General features: G+C 39.5%; 1 protein-coding gene across 1 annotated transcript in view; it reads right to left on the bottom strand.

The window, feature by feature from the left end:
* Positions 1-1,470: 1,470 nt before the first annotated feature.
* enc2 (ectodermal-neural cortex 2) overlaps positions 1,471-7,406 on the bottom strand; it is a 42,124-nt gene continuing 36,188 nt past the window's right edge. Inside the window, 1 exon segment of the mRNA XM_080001688.1 lies at positions 1,471-5,104. The gene's annotated coding sequence lies outside the window, so the exon portion shown is untranslated.

Genomic DNA, 7,406 nt, shown 5'->3' with positions numbered 1-7,406 from the left:
TTCATAAAGAATAAAGGCAAGGTTCGAGGAAGTGTTTGTAAGTATGTGAGCGTTCTGAGTATTTAAACAAGGCCCATCCATTCTGGTCAAAACAGACACCAAAACAACAAGGAATTGTTGAATCAAGGCAGCCTAATGGGAGATCAGTTTCGAAATATGGTTTTAGGAGCACACAGCAAAGCTCTGGGAGAAATAAAAAAAACATTCAAGGAGAATCAAAGACTTTTTTTTTTTTTTCCGCTGAATCTTTAATTCCACAAGTCACCAGAGCGAGCTGTAAGCCAAACTCCATACAGTGTTAACATTAGGCACAGGGAATTCACAGCAAGAAAACTGGACGGGCAGACCTGGGTAAAGTCAAAGCAGTTGAATGCATTTGGACGGCCGAGGACATGCACTTTGCGGGAGCCCTGGCTGCCAGGTATAACCGTGCACTAGGCACGTTTAGTTATGAGGATCGTCATGATAGCCAATGTCCGTATCTGCCATGCTTGATTTGAATGACAATGAAGAAATCCCAGGGCTTCTAGTATTGAACAGGTCATTCTGATGTCTATATGACCATTTTTTGTTTGTTCAAATACATTTTTCAGTCCAGCACAATAAATACAAGCCCGGCGCATGCATTAGAAAGCAGAATTGACAGTTCAAATACCCCAAATGGCATGGGGACTTTACCCAGGTCAATGGAGAGTGATAAGCGTTGAAAATACTTTAAATTACAGCAATATTTCACTCTGAAAGGATATTTTTTGGAAACACATAATGCACATTGGGATTTTAACTGGTGATGGGGAGAATTAGTTGGGATGCTTTCTGGGTGCAACTGCTTGGCCAGTTTAGGCCATATTCTTCTATAATTTATGTTGAGAAAATCATTTTGAATATTTTGTGACCATCACTTTTATTTTACAAATTTGATTCATTGGCGTAACAAAATGGAGATTTTTCACAGATAGTTTTGGTTCCCGTTGATGTGATTGATTTCTATGTGAAATGTGAAGCCCTTTGAGACTGTCCTGTGATTAAGAAGAGCTAGAGAAAAAACCCCAACTTGAGATACTTTGTTCATCACTTGGTTGATGTTTGAGATTCAAATTCAAAATCAACCTCCACCCTCTACATGGTTGTGAAAGAAATGAATGAATATTCTATCAAAGTGAAATATCACCTGTTCTGCCCAACCACTCCTTCCCGCTTCCCTCCTCATATTAAAATAATGTTGTTTTTTTTTGTCAAAGTGAGTCAACGTTTTATTCTTTCATCAGTAAAACCATCCAATAGTCTTACTCCGTCTCAAAAAAGGTTCTTCACCCCCCCGCCCCCAACAAACCTTCTCTGGATTTCTTCTATTGAAAAAGGTCCTTCTCATTCTGCCACAAAAATGTTCTTTCAAAGTAGATATATATATCTATATATATATAGATATATATATATATCTATATCTATATATATATAAAAAAAGAAGTCCTCTGGTCTCTCCTCATTTTTCAAATCCACATAAAAAGCTCAAGTGGACTAATGAGGGGAAATATTTTTTTCGGGGAGCTTCTTTCGAAAGTTGTGTGCCAAAGGTTTTTGAAGATGCAGCTCCCCAGAGTTTGATGAAATCGATGCAAACTGAGATACCGGATAGATGCCAATACTCGGGCAAACCCTTTGGCGGAGTGTCCATCAAACAGGAAAGAAGTTGAAGCAAGCTGTTTTAGAACTCTGGAAACTATTGTACAAACACCCCACAGGCAATCTTAACGTTTTGCGGAAACCTTGTTTCTCCAATGCAGGACCGGAATTGACTGCAAAGAGGAAAAAAAAGCTTGCAAACACTGAGACAGAGACCACTGACGAGATGAAAAATAGAATAATAAAAATCTAATCGGTTACAAAATCGGTTTCAATGAAACAGAATTGAACCAGCTTACTTTAAAGGAGAGGTCTGCCAATTTTCAACCCAGGCCTTAATAAAACATTGGCATTCCCAATTATTTTTAACCTTGCGGAAGGCTATATCGTTAAGAAACCTAGCACTCTGCTGGAGGTTCTCACTGTACTTAAATGTAGTCCAATGGGGAAAATGTTGAAACCTTAAAAAAAACTTCCTGTTTGGGAATCAGGAACACTATAGTCAGTATTTATTTTATGTTGTGCTGCTCGAGCCCCTCAAAAATGATGGCAACCTACTGTAGCCAACGTTATGCTTTGACATACTGTGGAAATTGCAATAAGTAAACTATAGCTGCAGGCTATAGTTTACTTATTGTTTAGTTATCAGATATACGCAGGGTCCAGGGTAGTCGACAGTCGGTAGTTCAAACGGATAAGTGTGGTTTGGCTCTCTGTTCCGATGTCTTTTGTGACAGCAGAATTGTATTCGTTCTAGCCTGGTTACAGTGTAATTCAATGATCAGGCGGTGTTTGTGGATGTGGGTGGGTTTCCTACTGACAGCACAACTGACAGTGGTTATCATTCTGAAGTAGGGCTGCATGATAATGGCTGAAATGATAATCATGATTATTTTAGTCGCTATTGTGAGCACGATTATTTATCACAAGTATGAATCCATTTTGGGGAACAGAATTATTTTATGGCACTTTGTAAATCAACAGAAAACTGTCTTCACAATATTGATGTATTTTATAAATCTATAAATAAATAAACTAAGTGGTTTAACTGACATCAGTTGAAGAGGATATATAATGAAATGAATTGTGTGTAGTGGGCTACACCAAAAACACAAAAAGAATGAAAATATTTCAAAACACACAATAAATCCATGTGCCTTGTATTATGTAATTGCTTATGGTTACCAGTAATTATAATTCAGGAACTTTATTTAAATGAATATCTCTGGAATGTCAATAAATTCTAACAGTTAAATGATTGGGTTATTTTGTCGAACTTAGTCCGGTGCGCGTCAGGTGTCCTCAAAAGTGTACATATTTATGACGTTTAATACACCGCCCTTTGTTCAATTTAATTCTCTTCTGGTAAAACTTTAACTTACATTTTTTTCAAACATAAAGTTTAATAGTTATAAAATAATATCTGTCACTTTGTAACTTCATATGGTTAAGAGTTCATATCTTATATATCTTTAGTTAAAGTATAGCACTTGCAGTCACTAGACTGCAGTGCTATCATGTGATCTACGTACTCCACGTCGACCTGCACATGTGGTGTGTGGTGCGTGGCGCGACCTTGGTAAGGTTGCGATTGTTGATCACAAACTTCTTCCACAATACTGAACCGATCTGGGTGAAACTTCAACGACGCCATTTTGGAGCTGCCCCGAATACAAATGTTATTCAGACTGTCTGTGGGTGTCTGTGGATATCAGACCCATTAGGTCTGATATCAGTAACATCTGCATGTCCCGCCACCTTGTTGAGGACCCGGTAGTTGACCAATCACTAGACTGCAATGCTACGAGTGCACACGTTGCGGAGATGTTAAAAAAAACGTTTTTTTAATTAAATTATTCCACAATAATGGATACATCTGGGCCATAGTTGAACAAAGGCATATTGGGACTGGCCAGAATACACATTTTATTAATCTCCTCTCTGAGTGCGGCGGATCCATGACATCCATAGACCACTGATGTCAGTTGTTCATTAACAAATGCAATAGGGCTCCATACTATTCAAAACATGTTCAAAAACACACCAAGAACATTATCATATTGTGAATTTCTTGGCCTGGGTTGAAAAGTAGCAAACGCATCCTTAAATTCCCTTATTGGCTTAGATTTTATGAGAAATTCTGAAATACTGGTCAATTTTGATTGGTAACATTAAAAGGGAGTGCAGCTTTTGAAAATAACAGCAAATGGCAAATTTAAACACTTAAGAGTATGGAACAAGTGATTAGAATTTCAAAATTCTGCATTCCTTTAAGCAAACCACCAACAGTAAAATACCTCATTTCATATAAAATCACCCCTTCTTGAACTTTTGACTTACACAGTGCTGTGCTTCAATAAGCGTTGCCTTGGTGATGAGCCAAAAATTACGGTCAGAAGAAGAACGGCAAGTTCTCTGCTGTTATAGTCAGACCAAATCACATCCTATTTCATTCCTACAAAATGTCATTGCTTATTCAAGACCAATTCATTCAAAAGACATTGAAGCATTTTTTCAGTTTTTCAGTATGGGGGAATAAAAAAAATTAAATCAATGGTACATTATTTGCTGATGTTACCAGTAATCGGTGGAGAAAGCAACACGGGGTAACAGGCAGATTTCCAAATGCCATTTCAGATTTCTTCAATATATTAAAAAAAGAAAAGGTTCACATGAGGAATGGTCTAGTCAGGGTACGTTTCCCATCAAATGATAAGACATCGATGAATTATCGCCACGGCCTTCAAAGGACACATGGTGCACAAAAAGAAAAAAATAGGAAGAAAATACACCAGGCATCCGGTTGTTAAGGTAAAACTTTGCTCTTTGCAGTCTGCTGGCTCTGATAGGTAGAGTCACTTTGTCCTGGGTTGGGGTTACCTATGGGAAGAGAGTCAAACATTAGTTTGTTAACAACTGATTAAAATTTTTTTTTTTTTTACTGTATAGGTCACACCGACCTAGGCCCTGTTCACACCCGGAGTTAAAATGGGTCTTGGGTTGGTCTGCTCACAAGTGGACGGGTTCTAAATCCAGGCGCGAACGCACCCAAGATGCAGGGAGATCGGATTGCTCAGGCCACTTTGGGAGGTGGTCAGGCACAAAGACTAGATCGCCTTTCACATATAGTTTCCAGTAAATTACTGGGACAACCTTTCTGGCACCGCTACCGATTTTCACTATTCACACATATAGCTACATTCCGGAACACTTCTGTCTTGTGCCTTTTCACACATGCGATGATAATGCTGGAATAGATGGGGCAAGGGACAGTCCGTTCCAGTTAGATGCTTCTAGAATCTGTAGGCAACGGACGTACAATCTGAACCGGTTTCCTTTTTTTCCTGGCTCTCAGAGACCAACGCTTCAGTTTCAACCTCCCTGTTTCAGGCGTTGGGTGGTGGGGAAGAGTTGCCGGATGTCTGGGCAACGACTGCAGAAGTGGTGAGGCAAACAGCTAGGAAGGTACTTGGTGTGTCATCTGGACAGAGGAAGGAAGACAAGGAGACTTGGTGGTGGAATAAGGAAGTACAGGAAAGCTCTCTCTCTTTCTCTCTTGTAAAGGAGAAACCAGTTCATGACTGAATGCGACACACACACACACACACACACACACACACACACACACACACACACACACACACACACACACACACACACACACACACACACACACACACACACCTAACTGATATAGTAGCTCACACACCTGCTGTTGCATTCCTTTGGGTTTGGCCTCCGGGCAGCAAAATACATTCTCTCTCAGGAACACATGCATATGGCAAGCCGTTTTAACATTTAATCCATAGGATGAACTAGTCACTGTTTAAAGTTACTGGTACTTATTATTGACTAGTGCCTCTTCTTGCTGTTACTAGTAAAATTTTTTGCTTTACCAGTAACAATGTCGTTTTTACCGATCATGAAAAATACTACACAAAACAGCTTGTTGATAGTTTAATTCAAAATGTTACTAGTAAAAATAAAAATGGGATAAGGCCCCAGTCACTAATGAATAAGTACTAGTACTCAATTAATAGTGACTAGTATTGAAATGGATACTAGTAACAATCTGAATAGTTACTCGAATCTAATAAATAAGTACTAGTGCCTAATACATTTTGACTAGTAAAAGTAGTAAAGTAAAAATAGTTACTAGTAACTTGGAAGAGCAACTAGTAACTCAAATTTAAGTACTAGTAACTTTTAACCTTTACACTTGTGCAGTGTAAAGGATCCCTAAATCCATATTCATTTTGACTGTTCTGCTTATTGGAGCCTGCAGCTTGCCAAAATTCATGTCAATACCACATTATGTGATTCCACGTAATGCCTCCATCAGACATCTATATAGTAAAACGTGCCACTTTAAAGACTTTCGAGTGGCTGCTCACATTCACTTTTGCTAGCTAGCAGCCTACTTTTGCTGATAATATGCTTTGTTAATCACTCAATGGTGTTTGTTATGTGTCCCTTTCAACTAAAAACCTGCCCCTGTTTTGAATTGGGAGGAAACTTGAGAAGGAAGGGAATTTAAATTGACTGGTGATGGCCTTCAGGGCAGGGTGCAATCCTGATCATTTCAATGCTGTGTCAAACTGACAGATGGGAGGTTTGAAATAGTTAAATGAAATAGTTATTTGAGATTGAGAATATAACCCATCTCTGATTCAGCTTTGTCCTGTCACGCTACCTGCTCATCTCTGCTCATTTCGAAATAGTTTTGACTTATTTTATACTGCTTTCAGCAGCTGCAGCGCATCGGGTTAAAACATCAAATTACTTAATAAACTGCAATTGACTGGAGTAATTATGGAGTAAAAAAAATGGTACTGCGCACAAGATGTTTTTTAGTCTGTAAAGTGAAATAAACACCGATCAGCCACAACATTAAAACCAATGACAGGTGAAGTGAATAACAAAAGTGGTCCAAGGAAGGACAACTGATGAACTAGAGACCGGGTCATGGGCGCTCATGTGCTCATTAATGCATGTGGGGAGCAAGTCTAGCCTGTCTGGTCCGATCCCACAGAAGAGATACTGTAGCACAAATTGCTGAAAAGGTAAACTGGCTATGATAGAAAGGTGTCAGAACACACAGTGCTTCGCAGCATGCTGAAAATGGGGCTGTGTAACCGCAGACAGGTCAGAGTGCCCATGCTGACCCCAGTCCACTGCCGAAAGCACCTACAACAGGCAGGTTGAGAGTCAGAACTGGACCATGGAGCGATGGAAGTAGGTGGCCTGGTCTGATGAATCACGTTTTCTTCTACATCATGTGGATGGCCGGGGTTAGTATACAATCCAATCGAGCATCTGTGGGATGTACTGGAACAAAAAGCCTGATTCATAGGGGCCCCACTTTGCAACATACAGGACTTAAAGGATCTGCTTTGTGGTATCTTGGTGCCAGATACCACAGGACACCTTCAGAGGTCTCGTGGAGTCCATGCCTCGATGCATCAGAGCTGTTTTGGCGGCATGAGGGGGAGCTACACAATATAGAGTGGTTATTAGTGTTTTTAATGTTGTGGCTGATCAGTGTATGACTGTGCTCTAATGAAACAAATCAATTTTGGTCATAATATTAACATTAACATTTCCTGATGTGATCAAATCAGCATTACAAAGAGTAAGGGTGGCTCAGGCGCCTGGTTGAAATTCGCACAAAGCATGCAAGGAGAACAGCTGAAATAGATGAGATAATTTTAGTGGAACTCTGCCTACTACGATCACAATTTACAAAACCGTGTCATTGCCTCACTGTTGCCCTTTTATAAAAT

Source organism: Zeus faber (genome assembly GCF_960531495.2).
Source record: "Zeus faber genome assembly, chromosome: 6".
NCBI classification, from domain to species: Eukaryota; Metazoa; Chordata; class Actinopteri; order Zeiformes; family Zeidae; genus Zeus; species Zeus faber.
This window is presented reverse-complemented; position numbering and strand designations above follow the sequence as displayed.